Source organism: Scyliorhinus torazame, chromosome 9 (assembly GCF_047496885.1).
Source record: "Scyliorhinus torazame isolate Kashiwa2021f chromosome 9, sScyTor2.1, whole genome shotgun sequence".
In the NCBI taxonomy this organism is placed as follows: domain Eukaryota; kingdom Metazoa; phylum Chordata; class Chondrichthyes; order Carcharhiniformes; family Scyliorhinidae; genus Scyliorhinus; species Scyliorhinus torazame.
Window position 1 is genome coordinate 54,734,206 of NC_092715.1, and position 26,064 is coordinate 54,760,269.

Sequence of the window (26,064 nt, forward strand, 5' to 3'; positions counted from 1 at the left end):
CCCGCTTGCATTGGATTTCATTGTTTTGTGTCTGTAATGATCATAGATCATTGAATTTACAGTGCAGAAGGTGACAGGACCTCTTACAAAGCAAATGGCAGAGAGGAGGGTTGGGGGAAGAATGGAATCCAAATACATTGTAGAAAACAAGCAAACTTCCGCTCAAAGTGCTGGTTCAGGTGAGAAAAGAGGCGTGCGGTATGCTGGCTGCACAGCCGGTCTTTCTCACCATATGGTCGAGCACTTTGGAAAAATAAATCCTCGGGGCGTGACGCAATTACGCTGGAGGGCGACACCTGTAAAAGCCAGCAACGCCGGGTTACCAGAGATCCGGGGCACCCAATGTTTGGTTTAGGAAAAAAAGAGGAATGCCCCCCCCACCGCCCGATGCACACGGGGACCGCTCAGTGGGGCACTGCTGTTTGATGGGCCAGGCTCTCCGGTTGATGTTCCTGCAAGGCAAGGGATATGGTTTTAGTTCATGACCCGACAAGGGTTAGACCACACAGAACTCATTTGGGATGAAGCTGCAGTGGCTCCTCACTTTTCTCTGGCAGGCCCACGTCGCTATCAGTGCAGGCCCGTTCCTGCTCCTCCCCTGTGAGCTACATGGCTCTCTCCTCACATGGAGTCAGGATAATCAGCTCGAGGGCGGCACTTGGCGCAGTGGTTAGCACTGGGACTGCAGTGCTGAGGACCCGGGTTCGAATCCGTGTGGAGTTTGCACATTCTCCCCGTGTCTGCGTGGGTTTCATCCCCGCAACCCAAAGATGTGCAGGTTAGGTGGATTGGCCACGCTAAATTGCCCCTTAATTGGAAAAAAAAAATTAATTGGGTACTCTAAATTTATTAAGAAGAATAATCAGCTCGGGCATCCCACTGCCCATTTTCTCTCACTCGCGGCGGTTGTGGGTGAGCTTCTCCTGTAGGAACACACATGGGGTTGATGCGAGCTGGACACCTGGTAGGTTAGAGCTTGCTGACACCTTGATGTGTGGGCACTGTGCCTAAGCAGGGTGGCGTTGTGTTGGAGTTTGAGCATACTAGTGGGAGCTCGGGTGCTGGGGCCCTGTGAGGTGGTGGAATGTGCGATTGAGGTGACATTCCAGGGGATGACGGAAGGGTGGACTGCAGAGAGGAGACGGGAAACACTTATCCTGGCTGATCGGAGTAGGTCACTCATCTTTTTTCTGCACCTATACTTCCTCAGGAAGCTAAGGAAATTCGGCATGTCCACATTAATCGTACCAACTTTTACAGATGCACCATAGAAAGCACCCTATCTGGCTGCATCACAGCCTGGTATGGCAACTGCTCAGCTCAACACCGCAAGAAACTTCAGAGAGTCGTGAACGCAGCCCAGTCCATCACACAAACCTGCCTCCCATCCATTGACTCCATCTACACCTCCCACTGCCTGGGGAAAGCGGGCAGCATAATCAAAGACCCCTCCCACCCGGCTTACTCACTCTTCCAACTTCTTCCATCGGGCAGGAGATATAAAAGTCTGAGAACACACACGAACCGACTCAAAGACAGCTTCTTCCCCGCTGTTACCATACTCCTAAACAGCCCTCTTATGGACTGACCTGATTAACACTACACCCCTGTATGCTTCACCCGATGCCGGTGTTATGTAGTTACATTGTGTACCTTGTGTTGCCCTATTATGTATTTTCTTTTCTTTTATTTTCATGTACTTAATGATCTGTTGAGCTGCTCGCAGAAAAATACTTTTCACTGTACTTGGTAGATGTGACAATAAACAAAATCCAAGTCCAAATCCATTGCACCCGTATCCCCTTGGTCAGGCTGCCGGCACTGACCAAGTGCTGCTTCGGTCTCGCAGGTGGGATTGGTCACCTTGCTTGGAGGGCCTCCTGCAATTGTAGCCTGCCTCTCCTCTCATCCAGTTAGCGGCTGAGGGCCCCTCCATAAATTGAGGAGCTGGTTTCCTTGCTGTCATCCTCCTGGCTTGACTGAGAAGAAGTTCTGTGGAGCCGTTTAAATGTAGTGCCTCCTTCATTGAAGTGCTCAGATGACCCCCGGGGCGGGTGAATCAAATACTTTGCACCTCAAACACAACATTTTTCACATGGGGCAAATAAAATCTTCTAAATGCCTCAAAATTGCAGTCCGGATCACGCCACCAAGAATTACACCGTTTTTTTTCTGGCCGAAAATGACACTTCTGTCACTTTTTCAGAAAGGTCTGCCCTATATTTTCACGAGGCCCTTTATCCAAATGACCTTCCTCACCCACAGAGTGCATCTTATGATGAACATGTGCTTGTGCATAATTCTCATACGCTGGCTTATATTCGAGTATCATTATTCTCTGCAAACACAGATATTCTTTCAGCAATGTCCGCTCCATCCAAGAACTGCATTGATATAGTGGGTCAGAACATTTCGAAGCATCTCAAACAATGAGCTCCCTGTGAAATACTTTGACTGTTAAATGGTCGGTCCACACATTTTGGTATGTTCCCACAAGCTGCGATTTTTAGTTAATTATTACAAAGATAAAAGAAAATTACAGCAGATGCTGGAATCCGAAACAGAAATTATTGGACAATCTCAGCAGGTCTAACAGCATCTGTGGCGAGAGAAGGGAGCCAATGATTCGAGTCTGGATGGCTCTTTGTCAATTATTGTTGTACCGGGAAAGTTGTCCATAGGATTGGGAGGACTCGCTTTTCCAAAGAGTGCCATGGAATTTTTAACAACCGCATTAACAAGTAGATGGGACCTCGTCGAACCCAAGGAGCAATATCTCTGACAATCCAACACTCCTTCTCTCTTGCACGAAGCGCTAGTCTAGATTGGGCGTTTTGGTGTCTGTGTGGCACTCAAACATACAGGGTTCAGTCCATTATTTACAGCCTCCGCCCATTATCCTAATGGTGTGAACGCAACAGTTTTCATATTGTGTGACAATGAACAAGTCAGCGGTCACAACAATTAACAGTTCATTCCTATAATGGAAGATTTGGGGGCACATCTTTATGTTCTTGCAACTTGGCCTGCATTTTAACTTGCCTGACCCACCCTGAGGTTGGAGACTTGCCGGGGAGCGGAGGCCTGGGAAGGGAATTGGATACCTCTGAGAAAGGGGAAAGGAAGCCAAAGGCTTTGGGAGAAGTTCGTGGGGGAGAGGGGTGGGAGAATGCGCTTAGAGGCCTGGAAAGAGGTTAAAAACCTCAGAGTTGGGGGTGAGGTCAGAATCCTTTTTTGTTTATAAATTTAGAATACCCAATTCATTTTGTTCCAATTTAGCATTGGCAATCCACCTACTCTGCACATGTTTGGGTTGTGGGGGCGAAATCCACGCGAACACGGGGAGAATGTGCAAACTCCACACAGACAGTGACCCAGAGCCGGGATCGAACCTGGGACCTCAATGCTGTGAGGCAGCAATGCTAACCACTGCGCCACCATGCTGCCCTTGAGGTCAGAATGCTGAGTGAGAGGGGAGTTGGACGTCGCCTTGGGGTTGGGGGTTGAGTTTCTGAGTGTGATTTTTGAGACTTTAATATTCTGAACCCAACCCACTTATATTTTCGTCAAACATTCGCAGTGTTTGGATGCAACAAAAACAAACAGATAACAGAGGGAAGAAGACATGCCAGGAAGTGATACAATGAAAGGAGAGTTCCTTTATGGACTAACACACCTCCCACCAGACAGTTGCAATATCATGGTTGTGTTGTAATTCACCAACTGACCACCAGGAATCTCATTAGCATGTAAGTGAATGTTAGAGTCAGGTTACCTCAGACTGACTGGGGGGCTGGGAGAGAGGATGCTTGTGCATGGTCATACTATTATTCATCTGTTGTTTGCATATGTTTGACCCACAGTCAATGTTAATAAATGGTTTATAGCTTTAACTACAAGTGTTCTTGTAATATAAATCAGGCCATCTGACAAGAACATTACACAGACTTTCATATGAACATATGAAATAGGAGCAGAAGTAAGCTATTCAGCCCTTGAACCTGCTACATCACTCAATAAGATCATGCCTAATCTGTCTCCTCTATTCAGTCTGTCCAGATGATCTGTTAACTTCAGGCTCAGGAACAGGACAAGCTAATCCATCAAGTCTAATGGTAAGAGACACTTTGGGAAACGTGGCTAACTGGACGGTTTGAAATACAAAGTAACATGTTTGGCTGTGAGAAAGATAAATGTTTGCGATGAAAATAACTGGAATAACCCTCACGAGGGCCACGGGATACCCTAATCGACTGCCCCATGAGACTCATGGAATACAAGCTTTGCCACTAGTGGGCGGAGGCCCGCCCAGCTGGGGCTCATAATTGACCTGTATAAAGGCCGGTCCGGACAGGGACCGGCATGTTGTTAGTTCCGACTGAGACTTATACTGTATGTATATGTCACCGCAGCGGCCATTTCCTTTGACCGTGAATAAACTAGCATTCACTCGACTACTCGCCCTCCAGGGTCTTTATAAAAACCATATTGAAACGCTCAGTTCATGCCATAACCAAACCCCATGCCCATTTTGGTGTCGTTGTTGTCACATATTCTTTATATAAAATATTATGGAATTTTTTCTTTAATTATCAAAAATAAGGGGCTGGATTCTCCATTCCTGAGACTAAGTGTTGATGCCGGGGCAGGATTAGTAGGGTTCCACAACGGCAAACTGGCGCTGCACCTGGGCAGATTCAGCAAATGTCGAGAGGCTGGCACTGATGGCACTTGGAACACAATCGATTCCAATGAGAAACGGTGCCGGATTCGTTAGGAGGCTGACAAGCTGCAGGCGCATATACAAATGTCACTCCCTACACACACCATTCCAGCCAACAAGATGGCAGCGAGGAGAGCGGCACCACAATTTACGGACACCAAGCTGGAGACCCTCCTGGACGCCATGGAGGAGAGATGGACACCCCTATACTCAACCCCGGAAGGAGGCTACCAGTTGGTGCCATTCGCCGTGCCTGGTGCAGGTGGCAGAGGCGGTCAGCACAGTGGGCAACAACATCCGGACCAGCCTGCCATGCAGGAAGAAACTGCACGGCTTCCTCAGGGCCGCCTGGGTGAGTAGGCAAAGCTGTGCCTCGGCACTAACCCTCGCCCCACACACCTGTAACCCGACCCACCCACCCTGCATCACATGCTGGCACCCACACCAGCTGCCATGGCCTGGTGCCCTGGCCACTGAAGCCACCAGCTACCAACCCCCTTGGGTTGCAAGCGTCGGACTGTCTAACACTGTCGTTTGCTGTTTTCCTTCCTCCCACCCGCCCAGGAGAAGGTGACCCAGAATCACCGGAGCAAAAGAGGACCGGAGGGGGACCGCTGGACCTGCGGCTCCTCACCGAGGCTGAGCAGAGGACCCTGTGATTAGCGGGCCCAAAGAAAGGGAAGCCGCCGGGCTGGGGGACGGCTGCGGGCGAGGAAATGCGACCACGCTAAGTTCCCTGTGACATCTGTGTCAACTCCCAAATACCAGCCCCACACCATCCTCACACCACCCCCCCCCCCCCCATCCCCATTCCCCCTTGCCCGTGGTCTAATCATGTGTGTCGTCTTGTGTCTTGCAGAACCGTTGGTGATGGGGCAGGTCCACAGCCGGCGCTCCTGGGACACTCTCTGGTGCTCACCACACAACTGCTCCGGTACAGCAGTTGGAGGAAAGAACACCCGAGGCGGCTGACGGTCGGAAGGCAGGCTGACCCCTGGAACTAGCTGCCATCCAGACAGGTTTGGGGCTTCTGGAACGGACAATTCCATCGATCGTGAAAGTGCAGTAGCAGAGCCAGGGACTACATGTGGGGTTGTCAGCGAGCATCCAGCACCTGCAGGTGCAGTAGGAGGATTGTAAAGACGTGGAGTAGCAGATGTGTCGACCATGGGTACCACCCAGGCAAACACTGTATGGTTAGTGTCCGCAGTGGAGGCATTGAGGGCGAGGGTTTTGGCTACATACAGCATGTCCAAGGCCTGGCTCTTCCCAATGCCTCTTTCTCGTGCAGCACCCACTCGCATGGTCCCACACTGCGGCGACGAGGAGGAAAGTCACCATTGTTGGTTGAATTCCAACATCCATTGTCTGCAGGGGGTGAATGGCTGACATGTTAGCATGGTGCGTACCCCTGTGTCCAACCAGGTCCAAAAGGCTAGATGGTGCCCCCAGTTGGCACTGTGGACTCTGCCACCTCATGTCCCCCTCCCATCATCGCACCCCTGGCCCCATCGGTGTCCGGCATGGTGGGTTCTCTGGCCCTGGCGCCTGTCCCTGCTGCGAGGGGTAGCGTTAACTGGTGCTGCCCTTGTCAGCGGTATGCTCCGTGGCCCCCATCTGGCGCCCCCGTAGGGGCTACAGTGGGCATTGCTCCTGCTTGATGCCCCGCCGGAGGGTGGCGGCTGCTCAGGTGGTGGGTGGTATGGCAGAGGGTAGGGTGAGGGGGCGGGAGGGATGGTGACAGCACTCATACGGCTGGTGTCATTCTGCAGGACCAAGGCCAAGGTGGGTGGTCAGTAGGGTGCGCTGCAAGATGGCTGCCTTGCAGGCCGCAGTAATAGCGGTCTGTAGCTGGACACCGCCCCAGTCATGTGGGAGGTCACCCCAGCAACACGGCACGTTACCCCATCAACAACCCCTGTCCTGGCAGGGCCCCACTCCCCACTCCAGCCAGCCCAGCCAGTGTCTGGCCCGGCAGCCCATGGTCACGCCATTCTGTCCTACCTCCCCTCTCTCCCTCATCAGCCACAATACTGGTTTCGTGATTTTTAAAAGCCGTCGGGTATTCGGCCCATCGGAGGCGGAGAATCGCTGAGACCTCGGAGAATTCCCGTAACAGCCTCCCCGAACAGGCGCCGGAATGTGGCGACTAGGGGCGTTTCACAGTAACTTCATTTGAAGCCTACTTGTGACAATAAGCGATTTTCATTTCATTTTCATTTTTCATTTCATTTCATTTCATACCGGGTCAGGCCGTCTAATGATACGCAAATAGCATTTACTGTACCGGCGTTCCGGAATGCATCGACGCCACTGTCGAGGCGATGGAGAATTGTGATTTGGCGCGAAATCGGCCACTGCGATTTTGGCGTCACAACCAATTCTCCGCCCAATCGCGTTTCCCAATTTCGGCGTCGGCCGACGGAGAATCCTGCCCAAGGTGCGTTATTCAATTTCCAGTTTATTTGGTTTTAAGCTGATTCTCTTTGTCGTTATGTGTCACTCCACTCCGGAAGTCGCTGGCCACTCCTCTCCATATTTCCCCGTCTCTTCAAGAGCACACGCCGGGATTCTCTGTTGCGAGTCCACCTGCTACCACTGCTAGTGACGACGGAGAATTTGGCGCTCTGCCAAATCTCCCATTCCCTGCAGCAGGACCACAGATTCCCGATGCCGTGAATAGACAGGGAATGCCGCCCATTATGTGTAACTGACCCATTTTCTGACACCATCTAGCCACCTTCTTTACCTGACCCTTGGATTTATTACCTATTAACATGTCGTATTTGGTTTTAAAGCCCAATGTTTCCTTGTATTACTCCGGAATATAGAACGTAGAAAATAGAAGAGGAGGCCATGCAGCCCCTCGAGCCTGCTCCACCATTGGGGTGGCATGGTAACAGAGTGGTTAGCACAGTTACTTCATAGCTCCAGGGTCCCAGGTTCGATTCTCGGCTTGGGTCACTGTCTGTGCGGAGTCTGCACGTTCTCCCCGTGTCTGCGTGGGTTTCCTCCGGGTGCTCCGGTTTCCTCCCACAGTCCAAAGATGTGCAGGTTGGGTGGATTGGCCATGCTGAATTGTCCTTGGTGTCCAAAAAGGTGAAGAGGGACTGGGTTAAATGGGGTGCTCTTTCCAAGGGCCGGTGCAGACTCAATGGGCCTAATGGCCTCCTTCTGCACTGTAAATCCTATGATTCTATGATTCATTATGATCATGGCTGACCCTTATGTTTAACACCCTGATCCCACCTTCCCCCTATATCCCTCAATCCCTTTAAACTCAAGAGCTAGATCTAATTCATGATATCCAATAACCTGACCATATTTAATAACCTGACCACGCCAACGTTTTCATCGTTGTACACCACATCAGTCCTCTCTATTGTCATTCTAGTTCAAGGATTCACTTAATAATCAGTATTCATGAACAATTAACTTTCATCAGGTGTTTACCGTGTATAAATAAAGTGCCTTCAATGCCTTTTTCTTGAGCATTCAATGCTTCTGTATCCAGTTAACTCCATTCAATACAGCCGCTTCAAGTTACAGTTACACATCTCTCTTGCAAATGTTTCCTTTATTTAACTTGTTACTTCAGCTGCCTGGTTGAAACTAGCTAAATAATACATTTAATCTATTTGCTTCATTGCTGTTGTGTTTATTCAAAAGTTATTTTTCTGGGAGATCTTGCTTACGATTTCCATTGACTCTTCTGGACATTTACCTTCAACTCATCTTCCAAACATGTCAGATTTACCTTCTCAAGATCACTAAAACAGATAACAGAATAGCTTAAGACCTACTTTTATCCTTCCATGTCACAACATCTGTGTATTATCCAATTGCCTTTCTCACAAAAGCTCCATTAACACAGCAAGTTTCATTCTGTGCCGAATCTGGGATAGCTGTAATATTGAATTGAGACTGGTCATTGAAACTTGTAACAGAAAACCCAACCTAACGATCACATCGCTCGCTATTGTCTTTACTGGCATGGCAATGTGCTGGCGCTGTGTAATGGGGCCCATGGTCACGTCAGATTCTATCTCCCATCTACAGAAAGAGTCTCCAGGCAACACTTTGAGGGAGGGCAGTGTAATGGTATGAGGTCATCGCAATGTTGAATGACATTGTGCGTCAGGTCCAAGTTATGCTGTGGTACAAAAGAAATAGCCGTGGGATCACTAACAAGTCAAAGGAGCATTGTTATCAGGAATCTCTGCCATAAACAAGCTGCCGACTCAGCATCACTCCGCTGGGTGACAGAATTCAAATCCACCGCGATTAGAAGTCTGCTGAGCAACAGGTCATTTGTTTGATGCCCATATTTAAAGGGTTCTGCAAATGTGAAGCATGCAGCATTCCCTACGCACAGTATTTCCAGGAGCCACGTGCCCGATGAGCCTTATCACTCACCTTGTCTCCTTGACTGAATCCTCTGCATCGAAGAAAATCTTTGTGCCTGTTATAGAGCCCAACATGCATAACCAGAATGAAGAACTTCCATGCAAATACGGTTAGAAGAAAAAACAAAGCAATCAAAAGAAAAAGGCTGGGATTCAGCTGCCAGTTAACCACTCCTTCACAAAACTAACCACTCCTTCACAAAACTAACCACTCCTTCACAAAATTAAAGTCCATGGGATTAAAGGGACACCAGCAATGTGGATACAAAAGTGGCAAAGGAATACGAATGAGTAATGATTGCAGTCGATGGTGTGGCTTTTCAGATCGGAGGGAGTTGGTGTTTACCATTCGTCTTTTTTTGGATTTTTTATTAATGGCCTGAGCAAGAATGTTGGGGATTTAATTTCAAAGTTTGCAGATGATATAAAGCTTCAAATGCAGTGTACGGTGAGGAGAAGTGCAGCAGAATTCAGGACAGCATGGTCAGATTGGTGAAACAGGAAGGCATGCGGAAAATGAAACTTGATGCACAGAACTGCACTGAGGAAAGGAAGGGAAAACGAAAAGGGCAATCTCAATGAAATGGCATGATGTTAGACAGCCCCTGGACTAGTAATATCATTCAAAAAATAACAGAGAGATTAGGCCATTTGCCCGATTGAGCCTGCTCCACCGTTCAATAAGATCCGGACCTAGGGGCGGAATTCTCCGCGATTGGGAATCTCTTTTCCTGCTGGCAGTGCAACCCCCTCCCCCCCCCCCCCCTCCCGCCCCCCCCTGTGGGAAGTCCCATTGACAAGCGGCGGGAAGATAATCCCACTGCCAGTGAATGGCGCTCCATCGAGAAACACGCGGCTGGGGGACTGGAGAATCCCTCCCCTGATTGCGGCCTCCACTCCACTTTATTGCCAATCCCTATAACCCTTGGCTCCCTTACAGATGAAGAATCTAACTCAGCCTTGAATATATTCAATGACCAGCCTCCACTGCTCTCTGAGGAAAATAATGTGAAAACTAGATTGACCCACTGAGAGAAGAAAATTCTCCTCATCTCTGTGACGACTGGGAGACCCCTTGGCCGGGATTCTCCAAGCCCATGCCGGGTCGGAGAATCGCCGGTGACGCGGGCAGTTCCCACCACGCAACTCCCACGCCAGGACGCAATTCTCCGGTGACCGGAGAGTCGGCAGCATTCGCACCCATGCGGTCGACACGGCGCCGGTCGGGGGCTGCTGAAAGAGGCCACCGCGGCGATTCTCCGCAGTGATGGCCGAATTCCCACCGAGTCCCGCCGAGTCCCGCCGGCATGGTTCCAACCTGATACCACCCGGAGGGAGCTCGGACCAGTGGCCGCGGTGGCCGTCCTGGTGGGGGGGGGATCAGACTCCGGTGGGGCCTACACGGCGTCCAGGACCGCAATCGGGGGCTACCGATCAACGGGCGCCCGTGATCTGGAGGGGGGCCTACCTCCTTCCGCGCGGGCCCGCTGTAGGGCTCCGCCATGTTGCTCACCGCCAGTGCGGAAACGACCACCACGCGCATGCGCCAGCGCGGAGACGGCTGTCGCGCGCATGCATGGACCTGCGCCGGCACTGCAGGGCCGTCTTTCGGTGCCGGAGCATCGCACAGCACTCCGGCGCCGTGCTGGTCCCCTGAATCGCTGGGCCAGGAGGCCCGTTGATGCCGGCATGCACCACTCTGGTTTTTACACCGACATCAACACTTGGCCGGGATTTCGGAGAATCCCGGCCCTTATTTTTAAACTGTGCCTCATTCTAGATTTCTCCACGTGGGTAAATATCCTCCCAGCATGTTCCTTGACAAGCGACCTCAAAATCCAGTGTGTTTCAGTCAGATTCTTCAAAACTCCAGTGAACATATACACAATCAAATAAAACCACCCCTCTTTCCCAGGAATCAGCCTAATGAACCTTCTCTAAACTGCTTCCAATGCAAGTTAATCCCTGCTTAAGTGAGGAGGACAAAATTGTACACCGTATTCTAGGTATGGTTTCACAAATGCCCAGTACAGTTGTAAAAAAGCAATACTACTTTTATACTCCACCCCTGTAATGACTTAGACCAGGGGCTGGATTCTCCCAAAATGGGGCCATGTCCCCATGCCGGTGTAAAAACGCAGACTCGCGGGTTTCCTGGAGTAAAAAAACAACCCGATTCACTTACCTTCAGGGGCTAGGAGGGACCCGGAGTGCTTCACGCAGCTTGAGATGCGGATACGGGCCCCCGCACTTCCAGTTCCGAGTCAGGGCATGTGCACGGCGGCGGCCTCGCCGAGCGCCATTGCGGACTCGGACTGCAGAGGCAGCTCCGTAATGTAGGTCCCCCCCATTGGCCGCGCGCCCCTGCATCGGACCGGCCCGATCTGTGCCCCGGCTGCCCATAAGTCCCTCCCCAGTGCCCGATCCCCCGACCCCCCACCGTGCTAACCCTGTGCCCCTGCACCGCTGTCACCCTCTCACCCCAGACAGCCATGCCCCTGTACCCCTGCATTGCTGTCACCCTCTCTCCCCGGACAGCCATGTCCCTGTACCCCTGCCCCGTTGTCAGCCTCTCTCCCCGGACAGCCATGTCCCTGTACCCCTGCACTGCTGTCACCCTTTCTCCCCGGACAGCCATGTCCCTGTACCCCTGCACCGCTGTCACCCTCTCTCCCCGGACAGCCATGCCCCTGTACCCCTGCACCGCTGTCACCCTCTCTCCCTGGACAGCCATGTCCCTGTACCCCTGCACCGCTGTCACCCTCTCTCCCCGGACAGCCATGCCCCTGTACCCCTGCACTGCTGTCACCCTCTCTCCCCGGACAGCCGTGTCCCTGTACCCCTGCTCCACTGTCACCTTCTCTCCCCGGACAGCCGTGTCCCTGTACCCCTGCTCCACTGTCACCCTCTCTCCCCGGACAGCCATGTCCCTGTATCCCAGCACTACTGTCACCCCCTCTCGCCGGACAGCCATGTCCCTGTACCCCTGCTCCACTGTCACCCTCTCTCCCCGGACAGCCAGGTCCCTGTACCCCTGCACCACTGTCACCCTCTCTCCCGGGACAGCCATGCCCCTGTACCCCTGCACTGCTGTCACCCTCTCTCCCCGGACAGCCACGTCCCTGTACCCTGGCCCCGTGGTCTCCCTCTCTCCCCGGACAGCCATGTCCCTGTACCCCTGCACCGGTGTCACCCTCTCTCCCCGGACAGCCATGTCCCTGTACCCCTGCACTGCTGTCACCTCTCTCCCCGGACAGCCATGTCCCTGTACCCTGGCCCCGTGGTCTCCCTCTCTCCCCGGACAGCCGTGTCTCTGTACCCCTGCACCGCTGTCACCCTCTCTCCCCGGACAGCCATGTCCCTGTACCCCTGCACCGCTGTCACCCTCTCTCCCCGGACAGCCATGCCCCTGTACCCCTGCACCGCTGTCACCCTCTCTCCCCGGACAGCCATGTCCCTGTGCCCCTGCACCGCTGTCACCCTCTCTCCCTGGACAGCCATGTCCCTGTACCCCTGCACCGCTGTCACCCTCTCTCCCCGGACAGCCATGTCCCTGTACCCCTGCCCCGCTATCACCCTCTCTCCCCGGACAGCCATGCCCCTGTACCCCTGCCCCTCTGTCACCCTCTCTCCCCGGACAGCCATGTCCCTGTACCCCTGCACCGGTGTCACCCTCTCTCCCCGGACAGCCATGTCCCTGTACCCCTGCACCGCTGTCACCCTCTCTCCCCGGACAGCCATGTCCCTGTACCCCTGCACCGCTGTCACCCTCTCTCCCCGGACAGCCATGTCCCTGTACCCCTGCACTGCTGTCACCTCTCTCCCCGGACAGCCATGCCCCTGTACCCCTGCACCGGTGTCACCCTCTCTCCCTGGACAGCCATGTCCCTGTACCCCTGCCCCGTTGTCACCCTCTCTCCCCGGACAGCCATGTCCCTGTACCCCTGCCCCGTTGTCACCCTCTCTCCCCGGACAGCCATGTCCCTGTACCCCTGCCCCGTTGTCACCATCTCTCCCCGGACAGCCGTGTCCCTGTACCCCTGCACCACTGTCACCCTCTCTCCCCGGACAGCCATGTCCCTGTACCCCTGCCCCGTTGTCACCATCTCTCCCCGGACAGCCGTGTCCCTGTACCCCTGCACTGCTGTCACCCTCTCTCCCCGGACAGCCATGCCCCTATACCCCTGCACTGCTGTCACCCTCTCTCCCCGGACAGCCATGTCCCTGTACACCTGCCCCGGTGTCACCCTCTCTCCCCGGACAGCCATGTCCCTGTACCCCTGTCACCCTCTCTCCCCGGACAGCCATGCCCCTGTACCCCTGCACCGCTGTCACCCTCTCTCCCCGGACAGCCATGTCCCTGTACACCTGCCCCGTTGTCACCCTCTCTCCCCGGACAGCCATGTCCCTGTACCCCTGTCACCCTCTCTCCCCGGACAGCCATGCCCCTGTACCCCTGCACCGCTGTCACCCTCTCTCCCCCCGGACAGCCATGTCCCTGTACCCCGGCCCCGTTGTCACCCTCTCTCCCCGGACAGCCGTGTCCCTGTACCCCTGCACCACTGTCAACCTCTCTCCCCAGACAGCCATGTCCCTGTACCCCTGCATTGCTGTCACCCTCTCTCCCCGGACAGCCATGTCCCTGTACCCCGGCCCCGTTGTCACCCTCTCTCCCCGGACAGCCGTGTCCCTGTACCCCTGCCCCGCTGTCACCCTCTCTCCCCGGACAGCCATGTCCCTGTACCCCTGCGCTGCTGTCACCCTCTCTCCCCGGACAGCCATGTCCCTGTCCCCCTGCTCCGCTGTCACCCTCTCTCCCCGGACAGGCATGCCCCTATACCACTGCACCGCTGTCACCCTCTCTCCCCGGACAGCCATGTCCCTGTACCCCTGCATTGCTGGCACCCGCTCTCCCCGGACAGCCATGTCCCTGTACCCCTGCCCCGTTGTCACCATCTCTCCCCGGACAGCCGTGTCCCTGTACCCCTGCACCGCTGCCACCCTCTCTCCCCGGACAGCCATGCCCCTGTACCCCTGCACCGCTGCCACCCTCTCTCCCCGGACAGCCATGTCCCTGTACCCCTGCACCACTATCACCCTCTCTCCCCGGACAGCCATGACCCTGTACCCCTGCACTGCTGTCACCCTCTCTCCCCGGACAGCCATGCCCCTGTACCCCTGCACCGCTGTCACCCTCTCTCCCCGGACAGCCATGCCCCTGTACCCCTGCACCGTTGTCACCCTCTCTCCCCGGACAGCCATGTCCCTGTACCCCTGCACCACTGTCACCCTCTCTCCCCGGACAGCCGTGTCCCTGTACCCCTGCCCCGCTATCACCCTCTCTCCCCGGACAGCCATGTCCCTGTACCCCTGCACCGCTGTCACCCTCTCTCCCCGGACCGCCATGTCCCTGTATCCCAGCACCACTGTCACCCTCTCTCCCCGGACAACCATGACCCTGTACCCCAGCACCACTGTCACCCTCTCTCCCCGGACAGCCATGCCCCTGTACCCCTGCACCGCTGTCACCCTCTCTCCCCGGACAGCCATGTCCCTGTGCCCCTGCACCGCTGTCACCCTCTCTCCCTGGACAGCCATGTCCCTGTACCCCTGCACCGCTGTCACCCTCTCTCCCCGGACAGCCATGTCCCTGTACCCCTGCCCCGCTATCACCCTCTCTCCCCGGACAGCCATGCCCCTGTACCCCTGCCCCTCTGTCACCCTCTCTCCCCGGACAGCCATGTCCCTGTACCCCTGCACCGGTGTCACCCTCTCTCCCCGGACAGCCATGTCCCTGTACCCCTGCACCGCTGTCACCCTCTCTCCCCGGACAGCCATGTCCCTGTACCCCTGCACCGCTGTCACCCTCTCTCCCCGGACAGCCATGTCCCTGTACCCCTGCACTGCTGTCACCTCTCTCCCCGGACAGCCATGCCCCTGTACCCCTGCACCGGTGTCACCCTCTCTCCCTGGACAGCCATGTCCCTGTACCCCTGCCCCGTTGTCACCCTCTCTCCCCGGACAGCCATGTCCCTGTACCCCTGCCCCGTTGTCACCCTCTCTCCCCGGACAGCCATGTCCCTGTACCCCTGCCCCGTTGTCACCATCTCTCCCCGGACAGCCGTGTCCCTGTACCCCTGCACCACTGTCACCCTCTCTCCCCGGACAGCCATGTCCCTGTACCCCTGCCCCGTTGTCACCATCTCTCCCCGGACAGCCGTGTCCCTGTACCCCTGCACTGCTGTCACCCTCTCTCCCCGGACAGCCATGCCCCTATACCCCTGCACTGCTGTCACCCTCTCTCCCCGGACAGCCATGTCCCTGTACACCTGCCCCGGTGTCACCCTCTCTCCCCGGACAGCCATGTCCCTGTACCCCTGTCACCCTCTCTCCCCGGACAGCCATGCCCCTGTACCCCTGCACCGCTGTCACCCTCTCTCCCCGGACAGCCATGTCCCTGTACACCTGCCCCGTTGTCACCCTCTCTCCCCGGACAGCCATGTCCCTGTACCCCTGTCACCCTCTCTCCCCGGACAGCCATGCCCCTGTACCCCTGCACCGCTGTCACCCTCTCTCCCCCCGGACAGCCATGTCCCTGTACCCCGGCCCCGTTGTCACCCTCTCTCCCCGGACAGCCGTGTCCCTGTACCCCTGCACCGCTGTCAACCTCTCTCCCCAGACAGCCATGTCCCTGTACCCCTGCATTGCTGTCACCCTCTCTCCCCGGACAGCCATGTCCCTGTACCCCGGCCCCGTTGTCACCCTCTCTCCCCGGACAGCCGTGTCCCTGTACCCCTGCCCCGCTGTCACCCTCTCTCCCCGGACAGCCATGTCCCTGTACCCCTGCACTGCTGTCACCCTCTCTCCCCGGACAGCCATGTCCCTGTCCCCCTGCTCCGCTGTCACCCTCTCTCCCCGGACAGGCATGCCCCTATACCACTGCACCGCTGTCACCCTCTCTCCCCGGACAGCCATGTCCCTGTACCCCTGCATTGCTGGCACCCGCTCTCCCCGGACAGCCATGTCCCTGTACCCCTGCCCCGTTGTCACCATCTCTCCCCGGACAGCCGTGTCCCTGTACCCCTGCACCGCTGCCACCCTCTCTCCCCGGACAGCCATGCCCCTGTACCCCTGCACCGCTGCCACCCTCTCTCCCCGGACAGCCATGTCCCTGTACCCCTGCACCACTATCACCCTCTCTCCCCGGACAGCCATGACCCTGTACCCCTGCACTGCTGTCACCCTCTCTCCCCGGACAGCCATGCCCCTGTACCCCTGCACCGCTGTCACCCTCTCTCCCCGGACAGCCATGCCCCTGTACCCCTGCACCGTTGTCACCCTCTCTCCCCGGACAGCCATGTCCCTGTACCCCTGCACCACTGTCACCCTCTCTCCCCGGACAGCCGTGTCCCTGTACCCCTGCCCCGCTATCACCCTCTCTCCCCGGACAGCCATGTCCCTGTACCCCTGCACCGCTGTCACCCTCTCTCCCCGGACAGCCATGTCCCTGTATCCCAGCACCACTGTCACCCTCTCTCCCCGGACAACCATGACCCTGTACCCCAGCACCACTGTCACCCTCTCTCCCCGGACAGCCGTGTCCCTGTACTCCTGCACGGCTGTCACCCTCTCTCCCCGAACAGCCATTTCCCTGTATCCCAGCACCACTGTCACGCTCTCTCCCCGGACAGCCATGCCCCTGTACCCCTGCACCGGTGTCACCCTCTCTCCCCGGACAGCCATGACCCTGTACCCCTGCACCGCTGCCACCCTCTCTCCCCGAACAGCCATTTCCCTGTATCCCAGCACCACTGTCACCCTCTCTCCCCGGACAGCCATGCCCCTGTACCCCTGCACCGGTGTCACCCTCTCTCCCCGGACAGCCATGTCCCTGTACCCCTGCACCACTGTCACCCTCTCTCCCCGAACAGCCATTTCCCTGTATCCCAGCACCACTGTCACCCTCTCTCCCCGGACAGCCATGTCCCTCTACTCCTGCTCCACTATCACCCTCTCTCCCCGGACAGCCATGCCCCTGCACCGCTGTCACCCTCTCCACCCGGACAGCCATGCCCCTGTACCCCTGCACCACTGTCACCCTCTCTCCCCGGACAGGCATGTCCCTGTACTCCTGCTCTACTTTCCCCCTCTCTCCCCGGACAGCCATGTCCCTGTACCCCTGCACTGCTGTCACCTTCTCTCCCCGGACAGCCATGTCCCTGTACCCCTGCACTGCTGTCACCCTCTCTCCCCGGACAGCCGTTTCCCTGTACCCCTGCACCGCTGTCACCCTCTCTCCCCGGACAGCCATGCTCTGAACTCAGTGAAGAGCCACTGCTCGAGCTCAATAAAACAACTCAGCCACCTCGCCCCGGTCCAACAAAGCTCGCCATTCAGGAAAAGTAGCTGCCTCTCAATTGAAATCCACTAGGAAGATGACTTCACCTGCTGCACACCATCTCTAACCAGTTGTGAATCTGAAAGCAAGTCTTTCGCATTTGCTGATGACCCTTAATCACAAAGATAGAATTTAACCTGGCAAATCTGTATCATAATGAGCATCAAAAATAGGTTCCTGCAGCTTGCTGTCACGAACCACGATCCACATTTAACACACTGGTAACTTCATTCCCAACTTACATCCCACTGTCCAGAAGCTGACATTTCGCCTCACAGACAATTAATTGGCCTCATCCACCTTAGAACATAGAACATCGAACATAGAACATTACAGCGCAGTACAGGCCCTTCGGCCCTCGATGTTGCGCCGACCTGTGAAACCACTCTAAAGCCCATCTACACTATTCCCTTATCGTCCATATGTCTATCCAATGACCATTTGAATGTCCTTAGTGTTGGCGAGTCCAATACTGTTGCAGGCAGGGCATTCCACGCCCTTACTACTCTCTGAGAAAAGAACCTACCTCTGACATCTGTCTTATATCTATCTCCCCCTCAATTTAAAGGTATGTCCCCTCGTGCTAGACATCACCATCCGAGGAAAAAGGCTCTCACTGTCCACCCTATCCAATCCTCTGATCATCTTGTATGCCTCAATTAAGTCACCTCTTAACCTTCTTCTCTCTAACGAAAACAGCCTCAAGTCCCTCAGCCTTTCCTCATAAGATCTTCCCTCCATACCAGGCAACATTCTGGTAAATCTACTCTGCACCCTTTCCAATGCTTCCTATAATGCGGCGACCAGAATTGCACGCAATACTCCAAATGCGGCCGCACCAGAGTGTTGTATAGCTGCAACATGACCTCATGGCTCCTAAACTCAATCCCTCTACCAATAAAAGCTAACACACCGTACGCCTTCTTAACAACCCTCTCAACCTGGGTGGCAACTTTCAGGGATCTGTGTACATGGACACCGAGATCTCTCTGCTCATCCACACTGCCAAGAATATTACCATTAGCCCAGTACTCAGTCTTCCTGTTATTCCTTCCAAAATGAATCACCTCACACTTTTCTGCATTAAACTCCATTTGCCATCTCTCAGCCCAGCGCTGCAGCTTATCTATGTCCCTCTGGAACTTGTAACATCCTTCCGCACTGTCCACAACTCCACCGACTTTAGTGTCATCTGCAAATTTACTCACCCATCTTTCTCCGCCCTCCTCCAGGTCATTTATAAAAATGACAAACAGCAGTGGCCCCAAAACAGATCCTTGTGGTACACCACTAGTAACTGGACTCCAGTCTGAACATTTCCCATCAACCACCACCCTTTGTCTTCTTCCAGCTAGCCAATTTCTGATCCAAACTGCTAAATCACCCTGAATCCCATGCCTCCGTATTTCCTGCAGTAGCCTACCATGGGGAACCTTATCAAACGCTTTACTGAAATCCATATACACCACATCAACTTCTTTACCCTCATCCACCTGTTTGGTCACCTTCTCAAAGAACTCTATAAGGTTTGTGAGGCACGACCTACCCTTCACAAAACCATGTTGACTGTCTCTAATCAAATTATTCCTTTCCAGATGATTATACATCCTATCTCTTATAAACCTTTCCAAGATTTTTCCCACAACAGAAGTAAGGCTCACTGGTCTATAGTTACCGGGGTTATCTCTACTCCCCTTCTGAACAAGGGGACAACATTTGCTATCCTCCAGTCTTCTGGCACTATTCCTGTAGACAAAGATGTGTTAAAGATCGAGGCCAAAGGCTCAGCAATCTCCTCCCTAGCTTCCCTACTCCTGGTAACCTTGTTTCCTACTCCTGGTAACCTTTTATATTCTGTTGATTGTATCCTTCTCACACCTTTCTTTCCGACCTGTCTTTCCATCACCAGCAAATTGGCTACAACACAGTTGGCCCCTTCATTCAAATCATTAATACCCATTGTGAATAATTGAAGACCCAGCACTGATCTCCGTGGCACTCCACTAGTTACAGTTTGCCAACCTGAAAATAACCTGTTTATTCTGTCATTCCATTTCCTGTTAGTTTATTATCCATGCTAATATATCATCACCCAACACCATGAGCTCTTATCTTGTGTAGTAATCTTTTATGAGGCTCCTTTTGAAAATCCAAATACACTACATCTACTGGTCCTCCTTTATCCACCCTACTTGTTACATCGTCAAAGAACTCTATTACTGCCTGATTGTATAATGATTTTGTAAGTGTCCGATTCCTACCTTCTTAATAATGCATTCCAGCATTTTCTCAATGACAGATGTTCGGCTTACTAGCCTATAACTTCCTGCTTTCGGTCTGCCTTCTTTCTTGAATAGAAGTGTTAGGTTTGCGGTTTTCAAATCCACTGGGACCTTTCCAGAATCAAGGACATTTTGGAAGATCACAACTAATGCATCCACTAACTCTGTCACTACTTCTTTTAACACCTGAGGATGCAGGCACCAGCTGCAGGGGACATGTCAGCCTTTCATTGGTTTTCCTCCTACTATTGCTCTAGTGATCTGTCTCCTGCTTTTTAACTACCCTTGGCATGCTTTTTGTGAAGACAGACGAAATACTTGAACAAAATCGCCACCATTTCCTTATTTCCTATTATTAATTTCCTGGTCCCATCCTCCAAGGAACCAATGCTCATTTTAGCTACACTTTTCCTTTCTGTACATGTGTAGAAGCCTTTACTGTCTGTATTAATATTTCTTGTTAGTTTTCTCCCACACTCAAATTTCTCCCACTTTATTATTTATAGTCATCCTTTGCTGGTTTCTAAAATTTCCCCTTCTGACCAACGACTAATCTTTGCAGTAAATGATGTATCCCTTTCTTAGAGTCTTTCTTCCTCAATGGAACATATCTTTGCTGAGTTATGAAATATCTCCTGAAATGTATGCCACTGCTTCTCTACCATCTGATCTTTTAACCTCTTTTCCAAGTCTAAGAATAAATAATAATCGCTTATTGTCACAAGTAGGCTTCAATGAAGTTACTGTGAAAAGCCCCTAGTCGCCACATTCCGGCACCTGTTCGGGGAGGCCGGTACGGGAATTGAACCCGCACTGCTGGGCTTGTTCTGCATTACAAAGTCAGCTGTTTAGCCCACTGTGCTAAACCAGCCCTGTTAGCCAACTCTGTCTCGGCACCCTTCTCATTATCTCTATTTAAGGTTAAGACTCTCTTTCCAGACCCATGTTTCTCACCCTCGAACCGAATGCAGAATCTTATCATTTCAGGGATCATTCTTACCATGAGGATCCTTTACTTTGAGGTGATTAATTAATCCTGTCTCATTACACATAACCAAGTCTGAAGTAATCTGTCCCCAGGTAGGTTCCAGAAAGTATTGTTCTCAGAAACTACCCCAAACACTCTATGAATTGGATCTCTGGCTACCTTTGCCAATTTGATTCATCCAATCAATATGAAGTTTAAAATCTCCCATCATCATTGTAATATCTTTCTTACAACTCCCATAATGTCTTGGTTTATACTCTGCCTTACCATATAGCTATTGTCAGGGAGCCTATTAAATGCTCCCACTAGTGGATCCTTTCCTTTGTTATTTCTTATTCCCACCCAAACTGATTCGACAATTTGGTCCTCTGGAGAATTTCTCATCGCTGTCCTGATCTCATCTTTTAGGGCCCTGCTGTGATCATTCTGCAATCATGTCTCTGTAAATGACTATCATTGCATACTCATTTACTCCCAATTGTGCTTTCAATTCATCCACCTTGTAGTGAATGCTGCAAGCATTCAGATAAAGAGCCTTTGATTCTGCCTTTTTACCATTTTTCCCTACTCTGACCTTATTTGCTGGTGCCCTCTTATGTTTGCAAGATCTGTCCCTTCCTGCCACACCCTGGTTAGCCTAACACGTATTGCTACCCTGCATTATTGCTTTGTTCTTGCTCATGAAATTTCAAAATGTCTCTTCACCTAAACCCTGCCCTCCCCCACTACTTAGTTTAAAGCCCTCTCTCCAGCCCTAGTTATATGATTCACCAGGAGACTGATCCCAGCACAATTCAGGTGAAGGCCACCCCAATGGTACAGCTCATTCTTTCCCTAGTACTTGGAAGTGCCAAACTGGCACCTGGGTACTGCCAACCTGGCGGTGATAGGCCACCAGATCAGCCGCAACTGGGCATCAGGTTAGCAGTGACCGGGTGCCAGGCTGCCCTGCCCTTTCCCCAACCTCCGGAGCAGCTTCAGTGGTCTCCGAGTCCCCTGGCATGGCCATTACACCTGGGCTCTGTTTGTAGAGACCCATACTAATCCACGCCGGAGTGACACCTCGTTGATGCAGACACTGACTATCGGGTGCCGGGAGAATGCGACCTCAAACAGCCTAATAGCTCATTTAAATATGATAATTTGGATCTCGTCCAGCGAGGGCATGATCTAGATTGCGCTGGGCATAGTGAGTAGGGTGCATCGCGATCAGCTCAGAGCCCTGCGCGAAACCCATTTTCAGCCTCTCCCACTATATACACGGTGCAACGGCATCATCCTGTGCACAATGGGGTGGAAAAGTCTGTCTTGAAATAAAATCTAGTATTCTATTGTCAATTTCTCCTTTGTCCCAACCTATCCATGGTCTTCTATCCTGGCCACCTCCTCTGTGTTTTATTTCTTCTAACAAGCTTTTAATCCAATACCCCCCTCCCTACCTCCACCTAATTCCATAATCAATAACCTTCTCTCGTAATCTCCCATGTGGCACTTTGGCCAAAGGCTTTTTAAAAGTTAATGTAAACCACATCTACAGCATTACCCTCATCTAATGTGTCTGTTACACCTACAGATAATTCAACGAGCCTTGTCATTCACAGTTGTCCTTTTCAAAACTCATGCTTATTTGACCAACTTTCTTTTTTAATTAGTTACATGGTGATTTCCTCCTTATGACATGAAATGAAGCCTGACATATTTTAACTCCTGGATTTATTTAAGTCCCACCATTCCTGCAGTATATTCTGGACCCTGAAAAAAATTTAAAATTAGTAAAGCTATTTAAATGCAGTCCTTTTTAAAAAGGCCAAGGGAGCACTTTACTTCTGTCAGGAACCCCGAGTCACCTAAGGAGCTGGATCTTTCACCGAGTTGGGGAGACTCCGTAGAGGGGTGGAAATGGCTGCTGGGACGTGGTTCTGAGATTCTCAATCCCATTCCAGGGATTTCCAATCTTCAGCAGCAGCGTTTAAGGCTGCACCCTCCACTCCTGATCTAGCCAGCTCCATTGCCGGGATGGGCATGTCCTAGTTCTCCATCATTTTCATGGAGTAGGACCAGCTTTTCAAAGTGTTCTGATTCATAGCACCTCAGAGTGTCATGAACCATAGTCTGGATGAGGGAACCTTTTGAAAAGGACATTCATGGCCCCATATTCCCTCCATGACAAACGTCCCATCAACCCAGTCCCCGTGGCCCATCATTCCCTCCATGCCAAGCTGTACCCTTCAATCCACCCCCATGCCCCTCATACCCTCCTTACCAAACTGTGGCACTTACATGTCCATTCATCCACTATACCCACTCTGTATAGAACCAATGAATCCTATAGTGACAACAGGATGTGGTTAAAATGACATTAAAGGACAGAATCGTTTTTATCATAAGCAATGTTTTCACTACAGGGAATTTAAAGTTTCAATCATCCAGACCCCTTAAAGTATCAACAGCAGAAAATGCAAACACCTGAAACCTCTTTATCGTATGTAAATAAACATTGTGCAATTGACAGAAGAGATCACAGAGCAAGAGCTGTCAATCAAACAATGTTTCCCGTGGGGCTCAGGTGTTTTAGTGCTCTAATCAATGTCTGGACTCCTATCCAAGAATGCATAACGTAAAAGATCAGCCCACCTTCCATGAGTCGATTGGTCACCCATTCCATGCCCTGCCTCCATTAAAACTGGAGGTTGGAGGAAGGGATGGGGTCAAAGCCGTTTTTGTTCCTGTTCCAAACTTTTGCATTTTACCCCCTGACAGAGCCCCAACCCATTGGTTTTGGGAGTTAAGATTCAACCCACTGAGGCCTTGGAAGCTAATGTAAATGAAGGATAAAGGTCATGCAAGTTATAAGATTGAATGGCCTATGACGAAGTGTACATTAACCGGATCATCATACTGCAAAACTAGAGCAATCAAGGGTTTGTTGCACTGCTATTGGGAATGCCAACTGTAACATGATGTTTTCTGCAGGGTTTGCATCAATGTGTGTGTTGTCTAGGAGTATAATACCCTTTAATGAATGGCCAAGACTCCATTTCACAAACTATCATTTTTGGCAGAGATATTTGGGGGTATTTTGGCCTTCAAGATGGGAGTGTATGGTTAAAAATTCAAAAATGAGAAACACAGCTCCAACTCTCCTCCAACGTGGGTCCCTATAAGTTTCAGCAGAGGTAGGTGAGGGGTGGGTGACTAACCTGAACTCCAGAGGCCGGTCAGTTAAACATGCTAACACATCTGCATGTCTTAAATGTTTGACACACTTTCAGGTTTAACTGCTGCTAAATCAACTGTCGTCGTTAAAGTGTTCAATGAATGGCCTGCCATAAATTAACAACAAAAGCAGTAACATCATCACAGTGTTATCACTGAGAGTGATAATGACATTTCCACAAAAAAGGTGACAGGAAACCATTAGGCAGCGTGGTCAACCGTTTTATTAATTACTAGACAAATATCATTAGATAGCACTGCCTCAACAAAGGAAAATTCAATCAACTTAGTCTATGTTTAACACTCATTGGACAATGGAGTGTATGAATTCGAGGTGATATATTAAAGAAGTGGAGAACACTATATTTCAGGATGGTTAATTGTTACTGGGGATGGTGTGGATTGTACAGTATTGTTTTAAAATATAAGAGCTAACTACAGTTGAAATAATGATTTAAAAGCCTCTTATCCCAATGTCCTACAAGTAATTTCACTGGTTACGTTACAGAATTTGCTGCAATCTGTCGCGTCTATACTGGATTCCATTAATTCCCTTTTGTGCAGGACTTCGAGTTCATTTTGTCGATTTGATTTAACTGTTCCTTGTCCCTCCAAAATACCGATTGGACTCTAACCCAACATAGAACGACTACAAAAATGCAGTAAAATTAGCGGAACCAGGAGTCATGAATGCTATGGGGATCAAAGAACCTTCACTCTTCTTATCTTTTCTACTCCAAGCATCACGATTTCTGTTAAATTAGCACTCTTCAAGGTGACAACTCCCGTGTATTTCACATTGCTGGGGTTACCATGGAAACAGCTGGCAATAGCGTTCAAGCTACTGTCAGACTTTTCCAGTCTCCTGCTGGTGCATGTCACTTAAACAAAATGCAGGGTGTTTTGTTGCCAGCCCCAAAAGGCAATGGTGCACAGAACACAAAGAGCCTCCACTGAATCCATTTAATTCAATTTGTTTACACTTCCAGCGCTACCATATCTTATGATTACCAGAGCACAGAAAGGCAATAAATGTGCCAGTGGCTTGCTATTGATAAAAATGGCTGCAGGCTAACGCAGTGTGGGCCAGCAAGTAGATGAAAATACGGAGCAAATGAAAACATAGAGAAATTCTGGTCGCAAAAATCAATCTGCGAACAGACATTATTTTCAAATGACAATTTGCCGGAAGGTTATTGAGCACAGTTAAAACCAATCAATGACTGCTTCAGCCAACTACGGGGTACTGCATTTCCTAAGTTATTGCTTTAAAGCTTAATAGAAAGAAAACTGCCCCAGTTAAACATTAACACGTACCCTGAACAACGTTGCTCCAATTTTGTGGTCCAAATGGTGCAAACGTACTTTTGTTCAACTGTGTCAAACACAATAGAATCAAGGCCATCTATAGAATTCTTAGTCAAATTATTTGGTGAATGCACATCTTAGAATGGAGGAATTCATACATAATTAGAAGTGACAGAATCACTTACCTTCAAGTGAGGACGTTCTGCCACTAAACACTGCAGATGAGCAATTGGATTCTGTGTTGAGTAATGAATGAATTACATAATGCGTGCTTGCTCACTGACAAAAGCTGTCGCCTATCAGCTATCCTTATTTCAGAGCGGCACCAAGTTGTGCCCACGGTGTTTATAGTCTGTATACGGTGTTCATGCGCATTGAGTCTTTCGAATGTGTGCCATTCTCCACATTGTATCTAGGAAACATGTCAGACTGCGAGGCCTTCTGATTGGTTAGTCTTGTGACTCTATGAGAGTTCATGGATTTTTCTATCCATAACCTTCAGCTGGATGTGGTCATTTCCCAAGGGAAACCTTGGAAATTGCTGCTTAACTAAAGTACTTGCAGGCTTGATTCGCCTGAACGATTCACGGGCATAAGCTCACATTACTCTAATGAACAAGTCTTGCGTACATGCAGCCAAACAAGATTCTAAAGTCTTCCAGGCTGAAAGATAAAACAGTAGCAGGCTTTGTTTCAGACCTTGAAATGGAATGCTATTAAAAGCATAAACTTAGTCCAGTGAT

At 51.6% G+C, this 26,064-nt stretch overlaps 1 protein-coding gene across 2 annotated transcripts in view; it reads right to left on the reverse strand.

Moving 5' to 3' along the window:
• Nucleotides 1-25,721, reverse strand: part of LOC140429207 (sorbin and SH3 domain-containing protein 2-like) — a 1,121,994-nt gene extending 1,096,273 nt beyond the window's left edge. For both annotated transcript variants that reach the window (XM_072515899.1, XM_072515897.1), the window contains exon 1: nucleotides 25,507-25,721. The gene's annotated coding sequence lies outside the window, so the exon portion shown is untranslated. The remainder of the gene's footprint in view (nucleotides 1-25,506) is intronic.
• Nucleotides 25,722-26,064: the final 343 nt, after the last annotated feature.